The following is a 14363-nucleotide window of genomic DNA, read 5'->3' on the forward strand; positions in this document are numbered from 1 at the left end:
TACCAGCAAGATGTGCTCTAAATCTATTGAAACTTGCCGTTAATGAATGTCCCAGGGATGTCCCTTTCAGCCTGTACCCAGCTCCTATATCTTCCAGGTTTGGAATCATTGCTGCAGCCAGACTTGTAGTTCTCCTGACAGTGAGTGATGGATTGGGTCAGACAGCAGCTGTGTCCTGAAGGAGAAGAAATCCTGTTTAAATATGGGTAGTTCTCTCTTTGAAAGAGTTCCCTATCAAAGAAAGGTCCTGCGTGGAAGTAGTGGAAGAAGCTTTGGGTACTGGTAGGACAATACTTAGAACTGGGCTGAGCAATCATTTGTGACTAATTCGCTATTTTTAAAAGACTATGTCAGAATACCAACCTAGATCTGTACTAGCCTGGCTATACTACTTTGTACTCTGCTTTACTTTCACTGAGTCTCTTGTTCAGCTTCACTGAAATTCATCTTGCTGTAAGGCTTTTCTGTTGTTTTCGCTGTTTCAGTATATTAGAGGTCATTTCACATTATCTAGCACTAAGAGAATTTGCTTCTGTTTAATCCCTCAGTTTAATTCTGAGGTTTATGTATTTTGACAGTGAGACGACAACCTCTGACCAGTCACAATACAACAGGTATTGTGCTCTGCATCCTCTCCACCTATCCACAGGCTTACGTATAGATTCCCTGTTCATGGTGACCTCTTGGTTACCAATAGGTATGTGTTACGTGCTCTCGTAGGCAGGCAAGGCTAGTCTCAAACACGGTTTTAAAAGTCCTTAACAAGCATGTTTCTGTGCAAACATTTTTTTCTCGCTTCTGAAGATTCTTCTATATGGCTGGTGATTTTTTTTTTCTAAATTTTAGGAGAGACTAAGGTAGGCTGTAGATTACTATAGATAATATTTAGCCTTTCTCTTTTCAACTTGAATATCTTATCCTTTATATCTCACTTGAAATGTAATTTAGAGGTTAAATTTTATCCATCAGTGATACATCTACTTATCAAAGCTGCAGTAGGCTTTGGGGAAAAGCTATGATGCCTATTAGAAATATATGATGTTAGCTTTATTACAGGACTGCACCACTCGAATTGCCACCCCTTACATCTGTGACCATCATTAAATGTGCAAAAGGCCAAGCTGTAACTAAACAGTACTGTATCTGTGCTGGGGATGTGCCAGCGACATAAATGTGGAAGACAACAGCATGCAATAGCCTTCTGGACTCAAAAGCATTATGAGCTTAGACTGAGCTGCCAACTCGAATGCTTACATGGGAGAGAAGTCACCGGAGTTTCAGTCACTGTAGCTGATATTTCTTATTCTCACCAGACCTACAGACTGTTTTTCAGTTACTAGTAGTGGCATCTGCACCGACAGTTTATGAAGTACACGTATGCATAACGACTTTGCTACAAAATGTCTTGAAGAGCTGTAACGGCGATCAATTTGTAAATGCTGGAAGTAGTGGAACAATATTTTTACCCTTAATTTTACGGTTGAAATATTTTCATATTGTGTAGGGCTGAGAATTAGAATTAAAAACAGGACCATAGTTTTATATCTGTTCTGGTCACCCTTTACTCATAGTGTTTATGAAACTTCTCTTTCAGACATGTTTTATTCTTATGCACGTCACGTATATAATGAGGTAGTAACTTTGTCCTTCATGTCTTTTCTGAAGATAAGTGTTTTTTCTTTTCATTTCAGCACAGTTTTAGGTGTTGCAGGTTAATTGTTCTCTGTGATTCTTTTGTCTTTCAAAGCCAGCAAGCACCTACCTCTGATTTTAATAAAATAAATTACTAAAAGATGTGGACTGAATTTCTGTGTGGCCAAAAGTATTCTATTTTTCTGGGGATTTCCAATCAGATTTAAGGCATGTAGGGGTACACTCTGTTTGTTTTGTTTGTTTTTCCCCCTCAGTTTGACAATTTCACAGTTCTTCCACACTTTCACACTTCCCAGCTTCTTTTGTTTCATCTGCTTTCTCCTTCCTCTGCTCCTTTCTGCTTTGTGGTGCTTCCTGAAACTTTTGGAAAGGAGAAATACAATGCATCTGCCCCTTCTCTTGCACAGTTTGAGCAAGAGCAGAGTTTTCTGCTGAAGATTCTCACTCCTCTTGAAGCCCAGCTGGCATTTCTTCTCTTTAGAAATAGCTCAAGAAGATTGTATTTGAAATGCTATTCAAAGAGGCCCCTTGGCCATTTCTCTCTTGGGTCTGGGGTGCTTTGTCCTCTCACATCTAATTTAGAGTGTGTTTATGAAGAAGCGCTGTATTCAGCCCCATCTACTGTGACACCTGCCAATGCTGATGGGCCCTTTTCAGAAACAGAGAAAAAAAGGTGGAATCAGTGCCTTGCTGCCAGCCAAAGACTTCCACAAGCCATTTATAAAGGAAAATCTTTCTAATGAGGATTGACTCCATCTTGTTCCCTTAGATACACTCTTCCTTTTGTGTGCAGTGACTCGCTATCGGGAAGATGGATCAGTAAACTTCCATTTTTTGAGATAAAGGTTTAGATTGAATTTGCAGCTCAGTATTGCAACTCGCTAGTTCTCAGGATATTAGCAGTACTTTGCCACAGTTATAGTTCTTACATGGAGTGGCAGCAGCTTTTACAGACAGGCTGAACTTCTCAGAAACCTAACTTAAAATGCACAGAATGAGAAAAATGCCTCTCTTGTAAGACTCCTGCTGAGTTGATAACAGTCTACAGGAAGACATCTATTTAAACAGAAATAAACATGCCTTAGGATGCTTGGATCCTATTTTCAGCTTTATTAAGCTATTTTCAGCTTTATTAAGAATGCTGTGTTTAATTTTTCCAGCATTTCCAGCCCCATTAATTTAGTTTACACTGCATTTGGATCAATTAGTGCACTTGATGATAATGCACTATTTGCCTCTGCCTATTTAAAACAAGAGAAACAACAGGATGGATTTTCAGTGTGTTAAAGAATCTGGAGTTCCTCCAAGGACTCTGATTAGCACAAATGGTGTATCTCAGAGCCTGGCCAGGTAGAAACAAAAATTTCATGTTGGGTAACTGTCCAGTGGATATATATATATAGATTTTCATTCCAGTGACATCTCAAACCTGTTCTACTATCAAAATCTTGTATTCGGATTTTTTTTTTCTCCATTAGGTGTATTCTCATAAAGAACTACTTAACAGGCATACAAACAAGTTCATAGTAATAGAGGTAGAGTCATGGAATGTCCAGGGAGGTGAAAAAAAAACAACCCTGCTATCCAATGGCAAAGGTTTAGAAAGGCTTCCTGATGTGATTACAGTGCTGTTAGAAACCAGTTGACAAGGCATTCAGCTTTCCTTTCATCAGTAAACATCTATATACTTTTTTTTTTTTTTTTTTGACATTAAAAAACTCAGGGATTGCAACAAGAGGGAAGGGAACCTCTCCAAACTTAAGCTGTATGATCTTACTTGGTACCCAACCAAAACGCTGATGTGTTAGATTTGATCTCTGTGAGCTCTCAGATGTCATAAAAAGGGGGTCAAAGAATTTCCAAATTTTCATGTTTCATTTTGTTTTAGAAAAGAGCCAGCTATAAAAAGCAAATGGAAGGTGACAGTTTTATTACACTTTTTGAAGGGTATATTTACTGTAGCTTCAGGTCCTTCAATACCAACTGTCCCTGCCCTCTGCTTGAGCATTGGCAGCACTGAATTGTAGTTATTAGTGTAAAGCAATGCTTGCTACAGTTGTATTGGTGATATATACGTTATAAAACACTGAAGTATCATGGAACAATATGGGATGTTTTTCTGCTAGAGACTGTGATTAAGATGACTCAACTGGGAGAACTACCTCTATTTATCTTTGCTGTAAAATGATTTTGGGGGTTGTTATATTGGGTTATGGCACAGTTCTTTTGCATGAGTGAATAGCATCACATTCTGCCTGGGTCTTTTGAGCATTTAACATTCCCATGGGGTCCCTTGTTTATTTGCCTTGCTTCTGGTCCACCAAAACATTTGTAGTTTGACGCAGATTACTTACAAGTTTGCACATGGCAAGTCTTATAATGTCATTTGCTTCACCAAACTTCATATGCAGTTCTGGGAAACATTCCCATTTCACTGAAGTACCTTCTCAGTGGCATAATACAGATAAAGACAGATACAAGTCACTGTAAAAATTGTGTTGTGTTGCTGGATTTGTTGATTTATTCAACAGTAACAAAATATAAAGCAATAGGTGAACGACCCAGACTGAATCCTCTTGAGTGTCTAACTGGTGTAGAAATATTTTATTCCTTTATGCTTCTTTTGGAAACGGCAGAAATCTGTGCTCTCCTAAGTATCAGTGTTCCGCTTCTTAATATCTTAAATGTGTATTTCAATGCCCTGGTGCTGGTCAATTAAATAAATGTGGTTGTGGATCCTGAAGAAGCAGAGCTTTTTAATATAAGTTGCAAAAAGACGGTATTATTTTTATATGATACTCCACTGAAAGAAATGCACTGTCTTTATCTTACCCGATAGTTTTTGATGTTCTGCCAACCCCCTAGAGCTTGAGAATTACTGTGCTGGCTGACATGCCACATAGACCACAGTTTAGAAGGTTCATTTTAGATAGATGCAATAGTCTGCAGCAGTACACTAACGGCAAGGCAGTCTGAGAAATCTTGCGTTGCTGCCGATACCAACTATTCTGTGGATAAACAGATGGCTTCAGACTCCAGGTTGCCATTCAGAAGAGAGGAACCACACACCTGTCAGGCTGTGCACTCCTATGCAGTACATTTCTGTCTCTAAATTTTCAGGTCTGCTGCCCATTACTTTCTTTAAGCCTCTTTGGTGCCTGTGCAAACACCAGAACTCTGGCTTTGTAACAGCACGTCAGCTGCAATGCACACAAGAATGATGCTCAGGTTAACTAGAAGCTTGCTTTCTCTCCAGTGTGTATTTTTATTTAAAGCTTTCTGTTTATGTAATAGCAGGAGACCATTATTCTGATTCTGTCCATCAGCAGTCATTGTCATTTGCTATTAATGACGGATTATATACACTAGGAGAGATTTATTTCCTTCTGGTATGCAATACTATTTGTAGTGTAGAACAAACCTAGTAACTGTATGGAGAATTTCTGAAAACAAACAAGCAATGACATAAAAATAGCATGCATAAAGTTTCACAAAGCTCTTCAGAGAGCTACTTTTCCCCACAATTTGACTTGTCTTGTCAGTGTACGTTAGAGAGGACCAGTTGATTGCTCCTCGGGGGAACCATACCTTTTTTAAAAGATCAAACCTTATTTGACTCAAAAAGCATCTTTAAACAGAAATGGCTTCTGTTCTCAGCCAGATGCATGAGAAAATTCTAAGTTAAAGATTTCATTTTTGTTTTATTTTATTTTTATTTGAATGAAGACGAAGCAATTTCAAGAGGTTTCTTAACTCTTCTAGAGCTGGTGTTAGTGAGGCAGTAGAGTATTTAAATACTCGCATTGCTTGTTCTTTGGTTACATTTTCTACTGGGCATTATTAGGTGTGTTTTGAGCTTAGCACATGTATAATTGTAAACATGAATGTCTTCAAAATAAACAAAACTGTAGTATCTGATATCTGTCTCTATGCTATGCATGTATAGCTCATTCTTGGCTTGAGCAATATGCTTTGGTGTTAAGCTAGCTGTCATTCAGAATTATGCTTAGGATACACTGATTTCCAGTGAGATGCATGAAGACCAGATACTATACTAGAGAATATACTACAGTGTATTATATTTCTTATGATTTCATGAATCATGGCATTCCACTGCTTGCACCCTTGCTCTGCATGGTACCTTCTCTTTTAGCCTTGTTTGTACTGGATAGATAAAACAAACTCGACCTGAAAGTAGTTTCCTTTCTTGTCCAGGTTCTGATTGCTCCCAATGCCTTTGCATCAATACATAAATCTAACTTTTTTCTTTTTTTTTTTTTTTTAATTTTCATCTAGTTGTATTTCCTCGCTATGTCAGCTGATGCTTGAACTACCGTATATTAAACCAGTTAGTTCTCACAGAAGTCACTCCTCCTATCTGTGACTTGCTTCAAAGAACACATGCTTCGTGGAGCTCGTTTACTTGTTCTTTTAAGATGATACTTTTGAATTTGTAGAGTTGCTGGTGTCAGATGGCTGAAACCCTTAGTGTGAGGGATATTGAGAATGAAAACGTGCATGTGCAGAAAGAGTAGCTGTTTTCAATACTGTCTATCTTGCATAGGAGGCAGCTGGAAAAGCTAACAAGCATTATCTTCGTTTACATCACAACTTATATAAAGAATTTCTAGGTTGTCCAACATGCTAGTTTCTCTTCTCCTGAATGACTTCTTATGCCTTATTCTTGGTATGATGTCTGCAATAGGCTACACAGTTGTATGGCTGCTCTGCGGCTTCTGGAGAGTCCCCAAAGCCATTCATCTCTGAGAGGTGTGAAACACATGCACGATTTTCTCTGAATTTAGTCAAGGAATATTACAACTACATTATATTCTTTCTAAGAATTTCCAGTGTAGAACAAAATTTAATTTCTTGTCAGGACATGAATAGATGAAATGTCTAACTCATGGAAGAGGCTAACCCCTCCCAAGCTGAAAACTGAATTTCATATTGTAGAAGAGTTCTGAATATTAAAGTTTATGTTTGTTAGTAATTTCTTATTTACAAAACACTCTCATTAATCTTGTAATTTTTACATGCTTTAAGTTGTGTAACTGGGACAATTTTTTTGTGCATAACCACCAAATGTATGAAGAATATATATAGTGTGCTCATGATCAAGTCTGCTGAGAGCAGGCTAAGCTGTTTGTTGTTATTCAGGGAGGCATGATGTTATGAGCAGTAGATGGGTGTGCTACAACAACAAAAATAAAAGCCATAGCCTTGCTAGTTCCCCACACAGCATTTAATGGGTATGAGGCAGTTTAGTCATGATACTGAGGAACTGATACATCTGTTAAGAGAAAATGCTTTCTATGCACCATAAAATTAAATGTTGCATTGCCAAGCAATACAGCAAGTATTCTTTTAGTCAATTTTTGTAAACTAAATATTGTGAAATGGTATCATAAGAAGGTGGCTCTGGAAATCTGTTTTGAAAAGATATTCCATTGGGAACACAAACTGCTTGATAGGAAGATTACAGTTGCCATTTATGCTGCTTTGTTTTTTTTTACATTAAAAATATAGTGTGCACTGTTAGCAGGTTATAGCACAAGAAAGATATTTCACATTTATGTTGAACCTTATCATTCTAAATTAATCCAAAGTACTAAAAATATCTATACAGCATATGCTCTGTGGCACTACTGAAGCACTCTTGACAGGTTGTGAGGCAAACACACACAATGTGGAATGTTCTGCATACATTAGGGAAGAAAATTTCAGCCAGACACAAAGCTTGAACTCCTGTGCACCTTTGAAAAATTCTATCACCTTTAAAGTACATCCAGTCCAGTTATTCAGACTTTTTCAAGATTGGATTTTTCCTGAAGCCCCCAAAATTGTGATGGGGTCCATACAAGAAAATACAGAGCAGTTGATACAGAGGCATTGAAGTTAGATTTAAGTTAGATTTGTGCCCACAGTGACATTTTTCTATAAGAACCAACCAAGAATTTGTATTTTATCTTCATGTCCTTTTATAATTCCTCTACCTTTTAGTACTCAGTGAGGTCTCTCTAGAAAAATACTGGAGAGAGGAAGCAGGTGGCAGAAACTGAAGTCAGCATTGTGCATACTTCCTAGAAATTAACTAAAATGTTTGTGTGATTATGTGTATATGTAAGAACACAAGTCAACAGTGTGCTCTTATAAACTGTCACAGAAACGTACTCCTCAGAGTCTTGTTGCCTAAGAATGTAGGAAGTAAATTCTAAGTCACCGTGTAAATTGATTTAGTTTTACTAATTGACACTACCAGAGTGTGTAGCCCCTTGGGTTTCTACAATGCTCTTGGCTCAGCCAAAAATCTTACACACAGAGATTATATTTGCTGTTCTGCTTTTACTTGTTAAATGTGTACTTTATTAAATTATATTTCTGTACTTAACTCTTTGCTTAAAAAAAAAAAAAAAAAGTGCCTAGCAGGTTCAGGTTCTTAATGTGTCTACCTCACTGGGGGGTTGTAAAGCTTAATTGTTTATAATGTGTAAAAGCTTGAGATGAAAGGAATTATGTAGAAGCATTGTATTATGATGACTATAAGGCTGATGGTGATGCATATCACACCTGCTGTCACACCAGCTTGAGCTGCCTTTATACTGGAATTTCTGCATAACTATGAGAACAATACCAGGGTTTTCAGTGATTTTTCAGACAAGTTTTTAGTGTTTCTTTTTTCACTGTTAAAGGTGGCTATCTCGGATACTTAGATTTATTCTCCTTTCTTTTGGATAAGCCTTGCATCTTAGGATAAAACTTCCCTGGTAAGACTACTCGAGGTAAACCGAGATGGTAGCATGAACAGGTCTTTGGCCACTGAGAAAGTTAAAATAATTGCTGAAAATCTACATTGTTTTTGAAAAAACTCAGCTTTTGTGGTAATATTTTAGGTACTGAAAATCTTCCTGATTTAAAATGCAGATTAGCACTGACATTAATGCCATCCTATTAATAGATATTTGCATTCTCATTTTAATCCAACAAATGCAAAGGTCAGAAGAAGTGCGAAAGAGTGCAGAAGTTACCATACCTAAGAGATTTAATTATTTACCATGGTATAATTTAGCAGTGTATTTGTATCTTTTTCTTTTTTTTTTTCCCTCCTTTTTTTCTTCCTTCATTGTTTTATTTATCATTCTTGCTTTTCCTAATATAAACTTCATATGAATGAGATATAAAGCCTTAGAGTATTGCTAATGGGATACGGAGCTTTTCATCTCTGGGTTGCCAGTTTGGCAGTCTCTTTAGTTAATACAGACCTTTAGCTGTTAGATACTGCAAGGTAAGCTAGATTTTGTAAATGGAGATTAACTTCCTTTCCTTGGTGGCAAACAATCTATATCTAACATGGCATCTTTCTTGATAAAGAGTAAAAACTGGATGGATATTGTGGCTGAAATCTGAATGCTTCATACTGAAAGAAAACAAACAGGGAGAGCAAGTCCTTCCTGTAATCAGAGGACTCTGATCTCTGGAACTGACAAGTCCCATCTTTCCCGTGTTGTTCACCAGAACGCAACCATCCTTTGAAAAAAGGCATTTTATTGTGGGTGGAGTTGCTTGGCAAAATGAGTGAGATTTAAAAGATGGTGCAAAAGCCCATTAAAAAAATGTTTTCAGAGATAGTGCTGAAAACATTACTTTCAGATAACCAGAAGTAGTATAATGTTAGGACAATGAGAGATAATGCCTAAATTTAGATGTGCTTGTTTCAAGTTACTGCTTAACATCTTTTAATCTCTTTATAAGATGTCTTTGCATATCTTTGATTCACCAAGAAAACCAATGTTGTTTTATTTCATGTTTTCTTCTTCCTTTCAATATTGTCACTATCAGATTGCTGCACAAAATGTGCAGTAGTAAAACAAGGAATTATTGATAGCATTCAGCTATCAAGCCAAGTATTTGTTTTCAGTTTCAATTGTTACGCTTGTAATAAGATTCCAGCAGCCTTCAAAATAATACTTCTGGATCTAACATAGTAGAACAACAAGCTCACTTTCAGTCACAAGTAAAAATGATCTTTCTAAAGCTTCTTTACAATTTCAAAACACAGCAATCCTCATACAGACAGATATCCTAAAATGATGTTTTATTGACGTTAGGAATGTTTTGTACAACTATTCAACATTCCAGTTTTTTTAATAACACAGTTATTTGAGGTTGCTAGGTAGCTTTTCATTTAAGTTACATACGCTATCATTCACACTGTTCCTTACAGTAAATAGATCTATGTTTTATTGGTGAAGGCCCCAGTCAGTTGTACTAGGGAATGCACGAAGAATGAGTTTAGTCGGTATACCTGTTACACGTGGGTAGATGATGGTTAGTTGGTTTCTTGAAGAAGTTTTCCACCCTATTTTTTTCATACTTAGTGTTAGGTTACTAGACAGACAGATTCAGTTGGCTTAAAATGGTGCCCTAAAAATATTGAGGAGTCTAGCCTTGAGGAAGCAGGGTAGTAAAGTGGCAACAACATTTATTTTGTGCAGAATCATCTGAGGATGTCAGAGATGGTTTCAAAAGTATAATATAACAGAGGACAAATTTTGTGATATTACTTTTGTCTTTTACTGTTTCTATTGATCTTATATACATTTTAGAAAATTGTCACACAGCTGTCCTCAGAGCCATAAAATAAACTTGATTATCAATAAGTATTTCATATATGTATTTCACCAATAAGTAGAATGGACATATCTGTTTGATATATTTTCTGAATTAATTTAATAACATCCATCTTGTTTGTTAGATAATATTTTAGATGAAAATTTTATTAATCATGGTGGATAACTTGTGCATTCAAAAGCAAGTCCTGTTATTGGAGTAATACAAAAGAAACAATTAGTGTTTATTACTGTGATTCATTGTACTAATTTTAAGGAGCTGATGTTTTATTCTTCAGAAAAAAACAAAACAAAATGCTACCAACCAACCACAGAGAAGCAAACAAACAAACAAAAAACCAACCCCCAAGTACCAGCATCAGCATTTCCAGCCAAACTGCCCTTGATCCCACCCTGCAAAGCATCCAGATGAATGGGCTGCTTCTTCGGTACAAATGGTCACAACTTGATGACATGTCAGTCAAGCACAACACTAAACACCAAGAGAATTTAATGTCATGTAACAGCAAAGAAAGGGCCTGCTTCGAAGAGTTCAGCATTTTCTGAGAGAGATGCTCAGGTTTCCAAACTGACTTCAGTCTTACTTTTTAAAGTGCTGTGTGACAAAGTACTGGGTTCTTGAGAAGACCGACTGCTTAAGCAGCCTAAATTGCCTAATGCCAGTGTCTACAACATTAATTCACAATTTTGGTAAATACTACATCTGATGGAAATATATGCACACACAAAGTCATACATGTGCACACACACGGCAGATGTGTGTATGCCTAAAAGTAATATCTAGCCATCATTTCTTCATGATACGTTCATTATTACTTACAATCTTTCCAGGTACTTTTCTGTGTTGCCCTTTTCCCTAGACTGTTAGTGTGTGTTGCCTCACAAATTTGAAAGAACTTCATGCTTTTCCGAGTGCTTTGAAAAAAACACTTCTCCATACCCTAATTCTAAGATCGTTGATCTTTTTTCATACTTAGCTTTAAGTAACAGTTTTGTACTGCCAGGATTAGACTACCGTAGGTAGGCATTATGCTAATTACATTTATGTATACCTCTTATATGTGCAATCTCTATAAATATAAATCAGGAATAGTAATTTTACAATCAGCTATTAGAGGGCCTACGACTTACAGGTTGTTCCAGGACTGAACGAGCCCTCATACATACCTTGTATAAAATCTTAAGTGCAAATTGGGTTGGGAGTCACTCGCAATGAACTGCTCAGCTAAGGAGTTACCTTCCAGTCTCAGATGTATTCACATGCTGATTGCCATACTGACCTATGCTCCCCTTTCTTCTCCAACATGTGGGATGAAAATTTTCCAGGAGGTTCTTTTGCCCAAAGTTTTATCCCACCAAATGTGTCCTTCTCTGACTCCAGCCAGCTGTAAAAGGACTCCAGTGGCATTTGGCAGACTTGGTGTTAAATAAGTCACACCCTTTACTGAGCGGTTGCAGTTCACTGAACCAAAAGTTTTGTACTTTTATAAATGATAGTGTCACACTTGAGTACAGGGAAAAAGAGCAGAACCTCTCGCGTTCCCTTATTTTGTTTGTGTGCTTTCTCCTTCCTTTCTCAGCTGTCCTCTAAATCTACCTCGGCAACTGGCATCATCTGATTATTCTGGTACTTGGCTTACATAGTTGGATTGTTATCATCTACGACCTTGTGTGTACTTGGCTGAGTAAATTCAATCAGCTAATGAAATTGTGGTCTTTCCATCAATTGATTATCAAATTGCTTGTGTGGTTCAGCTAGCCCATCTCTTTTCCAAAGCCAGTACGTTTTTGTTTACCTGGGCACTCCATGCCTGACCCCTTTCTCACCTTTCCCGAATGTTGTTTTTTTCACTTAACGTGCATATAACCTTTGAATTTAGACAAATATCCCTGGACTTTATGATCATTTTACTGACCACCTTGTTGAAGATAAATCAGTAAAAGTAGTATTTCAAAAGTACAAGAGTAGCCACTATGCTTTTCTCTTTTATATTGCACAGCATAGCGGTCCTCGGACACCTCCTGATTTACAAGGAGAGCAATGATAACATCAAAAGAGGACTAGTGCTTGCTGAGGCAGTGACCAGAAGGAGCTGTGGTCTATATTTTTGGTAGGGAACTCAGCAGTGAGCAAAAGCCTGCAGTGGGTACCTGCAAAGGATGTATTTGCTGGTGCTCTTTTTTTTTTTTTTTTCCTCCCCTGTAACTCTCTGTACCAATTAACAATCTTTAGAGTGAAGGTAGAAGGTGTCAGGCTGAACTCCCATTGAATTGAAGTCTTCTAGAAAACTGCTGTAGCTTTAATTATAGGGCAGCACCGGCATTATACCAACTTCTGTTTGATCATGAAGAATGATTTCCTCTCTTCGCTGTAGGTGCTTACACAGTGAAGCTGACGTGTGCCTGTGAGGCAAGGTACCAGATAGTTTTGGACGAATGTGAGCACCCAGTACATAGGGGTCAAAATGCAAAAAAGTGCTACTACAGTATAGAAACTGGTGTCTTGTATGCTACCTAGAGGGCACAGTCTCACTCACCTTGAGCTACATTGCAATTACTGCTACAAAGTAGGCTAACAGTTACCCCACACTGCAACTGTCCTGACAATTTACAGTATACCTTGACTATGGAAGGGACCTGGTTAATCTCTGATAAACTGAACTTAATGCAGTAATAGGTATGGTTTTGATTCATGTAAATGCCTAATTTATATGAATTTATTTTTAAACAAAGAAAAAATATTATTTAAAAAATATTATTTTAAATTTTATAAAATATTATTTTTAAACAAAAAAAACACTGTTTTATTTCTTTTATTGGTAGCTTCCGTTCATTGTGATATGTGGGACAAGATTTTTTTTCTTGTGTTTTCTGGTATTGCTGTGTTTCCTTTTATGCAAGCTATGGTATGTTGTATTTGTTTTTTATGTAGTACTGCATAAAAATGATAGTATGACAGTACTGCATATTTGAAACTGTAGTTGGCAGCCTGGCTTTCATACTGGCTCTCTTATGCATTAGTGCCTAGATACAGGAAAGAAACAAAAAGAACTTACAAGAATGACAGCCAAATTCCACACCTTTCATGAAAAGAGGCTCTAGCACTGCTAAAAGCTTCTTTTTGTTCCTGAGGATGTCCATAATGCTCTAACTGGGGGAGAAGATAATTGAATTTAACCGGACAAAGTAAAAGAACCTGTATCCTGTAAATATGCTGACAGTGGGTATTCAACTTGAGGGTGTGCAGGAGCACAGTACCAAGTCCGTGGGCGTATTCCTGCGGCTCCTTGTGGAGCTGCACAGTAAGACTTCCCTGTCCCTGCAACATTTCACAAAAATGGCAAATCCAACAGATTGCTCATTTTGTCTGATTCTATACCCTGCTGATCCATCATTGAGGAGGAAATACTTCAAAAATAAAACTCTGTAGAGAAATTATGTCTATTTAGGAAAGATCTTTATATGAAAATGGCTTTTACTTTGGAGGAAGAAGCCTGCAAATACTTTGAGATTGGATCTATTTATGGCAATACGTTAAAAAAGTATGACCCAACCATGATTTATCTTTCTTTGTTAACTTGCTCTAAATAGGAGGGAGCCTGCGGTTGAGGTTTATAACTGGTAGTTTGTGGTATTGTTGGGGCCTTCCCCCCATAACAGAGTTTTCCTTTTGAAGGGTCTAAACTACAGTGCAAGTCTTAGACCCCACAGCCCATAATATGTATGACAAAGCATAAGCGCTAAAACAGGTAGTTCTATGACAGCCTGGGCACTCCAGTTGATTTACTATCCAGTCACTGAGCTGCTCCCTGTTGGGTCCTCTTGTCCATCAATAAGACATAGGTACAGAAGTGTTGTAAAGATTTTCCTTAATTAATCTCTCCTACTGAGAGTAGAAAGGAAAAATATCTTTGTTGGAAAAGAATGATTTTTGATAAAATGTTCTAAAAGGTTTCAGCTAGCAGCAGAAACCTGTTAGAGAAAATAGTTCAAATGAGTGAAGTTTGAAATCAGGTTCCTATCGTGCGAGGCTTTGAGCATTCTTAAAATTTGGAGTTGTGCTATCAGTGCTGCCTTATA

The 14363-nt window shown here is 37.3% G+C and overlaps 1 protein-coding gene across 2 annotated transcripts in view; it reads left to right on the plus strand.

Annotated features, from left to right (window-relative positions):
- Window positions 1–14363, plus strand: part of NELL1 (neural EGFL like 1) — a 286549-nt gene that overhangs the window by 203049 nt on the left and 69137 nt on the right. The gene's annotated exons all lie outside the window — the stretch shown is intronic.

This window comes from Aythya fuligula, chromosome 5 (genome assembly GCF_009819795.1).
Source record: "Aythya fuligula isolate bAytFul2 chromosome 5, bAytFul2.pri, whole genome shotgun sequence".
Taxonomy (NCBI): domain Eukaryota; kingdom Metazoa; phylum Chordata; class Aves; order Anseriformes; family Anatidae; genus Aythya; species Aythya fuligula.